The following is a 2586-nucleotide window of genomic DNA, read 5'->3' on the forward strand; positions in this document are numbered from 1 at the left end:
AGGAGCACCTTGAAGAAGGTGTTAGTGCATGTTACCTATTCTAAGACGCACATTTTTTCCCGCCTTTTTATTCCTCTGAAATCAGGTGCAGCAAAGACGCATTGCCAGCGCCATTGCCTCTGTGTGCAAAAATGTGGTCTTAGGTGCTTGGCTGTCCCTTCCCTAGAGTTATGTGCATTGTCAGTACCACAGGACTTGAGGTTTATTGTTAAAACATCTTCAAAATGATCATAATGTGGCATGGACTAAATGAAAACCTACTTTACTACACATACAGGAAGGCACAGAAACACCGCTGTAATATGTGACTAAAAAAGAAATGGCTGCGCTCGCTTCGGCAGCACATACACTAAAATTGAAACGATACAGAGAAGATGAGCACGGCCCCTGCGCAAGGACGACACGCAAATTTGTGAAGCGTTCCAGCTGTAAAAAAAAATAATGACAAGTAAGTCTGAAAGTGAGCTTTCGTTACACATAAAATAAAATTCTAAGTGCTCAGAGCACATGGGCCGTAAGTTAGTTGGCAGCATTTTCTTGTTTCTTCATAACGGTTCATTTTATACTCGAGATATCCTTAGATTTGATGACATGTACATCTTAAAGCTCAAGAAAGAAGATTATAAAGTAGCTACCTTGAAATTTCCCACAGCATTCCAGATTTTCAGATTTTGGCAGAACCAAATTCTACCTGCATTCATATTTAGTTTTTAAACTCATCTCATGTTTTCAACTGAGATACATTTTTTTAATGATTTTATTTTTCTAAGCTTATCAATTTTGAGAAAGCACAAGTGGGGGAGGGGCAGAGAGGAAGAATTTCAAGTAGGCTCTGTCAGTACAGAGCCTGATGCAAGGCTCGAACTCATGAAACTGTGAGATCATGACCTGAGCCAAAAGCAAGAGCCGGCTGCTTAACCAACTGAGCCACCCAGGGACCCCTAAATGTGTTCATTTTGAAAGAAAAAGTTCACTTGTGAAATGAAGGTTTTGCCGTGCTAGTTGAATGGTTTAAATATGAATTACAATTAATCTGTAACTATTAAGCTGAAAAAACATGTTTGACCATTTACCATGTAAAGTCATCTTACTGGGGAGCCTGGCTGGCTCAGTTGGTGGAGCATGCAACTCTTGTTCTTGGGTTGTGAGTTCAAGCCCCACGCTGGGTGTACAGATCACTTAACAGTAAAATCTTTAAAAATAAATAAATAAAATCGCCTTACAGTAGAATGCAGGCATGTGTATAATCCCTTGGGAAACCCCACATCTAGGTGAGGTTCCACCTGCTCAGATGTGTCACTTCCTTCCAGCCATGGAGCTTTTCCCACTATTTCCAGACTCTTTATTTGCATTTGCTTTAAAGAAATTCACACTGAACAATCCTTCCCAAACTGAATTCAGAGAGCTACCATCAATTTAGTGTTTGACTTCTCAGCACTCATTAATTTTCCTGTTTGTTTTGGTTACTAAAGGATGGAAAGTTCGATGCCCTACTTTGGCTGGGATGACTGACCCTCTAAGGTTGCTGGACACTTTATCATGCATGAATTCTTACTGACATTTTGATACAATAATTGTGGAATGTTGGGAGAGGGGTCTGATTTTAGCCTAGGGAGATCATTTTCAAGATCAGTACTTGTCCTTCATTTACTTTCAATTTGTAAACCCAGTCATACATCTCCTTTGACTCAATAGAGTATCACTTTCACATATGGCCAGGACTCTTGTATCAACAAGATGAGGAAATTCTGTTTATCAGCAAGTGACGCTTTCCCCACTTTGCACTTCCTACTAATTATGGCTGTTAAGTTTTCAGGGTCCTATCACAAAGAGCAGTTCATTAACTTTAATTATTTTTGAAATTCATTGGCTCCAATACAGAGTGAAGCTGGCAGATGCCAGAGGGTTAGAGTTGCAGAAATTAATTAACAAAGAGTGGAAGCTCTTATTAGCTGATGCTTTTTGCTATCTTCCTTTTTTTCTGATTTAACCACTTCAGAGTGGGTCTCAGGCCCTTCAAATTGGAGGCAGGGGAAAGGTTAGAGGTGAACGTTCAAGACATAGGAAATCGAAGTCGCAGGCCTTGGCCAGGAGCAGAGTGCTTGTCTTGTTCTGCATTATTTCCCAACTGTATCACTATCAGGTCTGGATTTAGAAAATCCACAGATTAGCTGGTTCCCAAATCACATCCAACTGGTGTCCATGTTTATAGTTGATTCCAGATAGCAATTGACACTTAAAACTTCGACTGGGATCCCTCTGTGTGGCAACCTGTTAAAATTAGATTTCAGTGGCCCGTGGAAGTCCTTTCCTCTGTATAGTTATGGCACTTTGCTGGTATTCTTTAAACATTAAGCCAGTTGGAATTATTGCTATAGATTCCACTGGTAAGTCCATGTCTGTTCCAACTTCTCTTTTTAAAAGTATCTTCCTGATGTGGAAAAGTAGTGCTCTCCAGCATTGCTAGAGGCAGTATAAATTGGTACAATTTTTCTTACTTTCTTTACAGTCTTTCTGGAAAACAAGATAGCCATAGCCATAAGATGTCATCAAGTGCACATACAATTTGACCAGGATTTCCACAAG

At 39.9% G+C, this 2586-nt stretch overlaps 1 non-coding gene across 1 annotated transcript; it reads left to right on the forward strand.

Moving 5' to 3' along the window:
• Positions 1 to 325: 325 nt before the first annotated feature.
• Positions 326 to 432, forward strand: LOC122241639. The gene has a single exon (XR_006221880.1). It is a non-coding gene; the product is annotated as a U6 spliceosomal RNA (small nuclear RNA).
• Positions 433 to 2586: the final 2154 nt, after the last annotated feature.

The sequence above is a fragment of the Panthera tigris genome, chromosome C1 (assembly GCF_018350195.1).
Source record: "Panthera tigris isolate Pti1 chromosome C1, P.tigris_Pti1_mat1.1, whole genome shotgun sequence".
Lineage (NCBI taxonomy): Eukaryota > Metazoa > Chordata > Mammalia > Carnivora > Felidae > Panthera > Panthera tigris.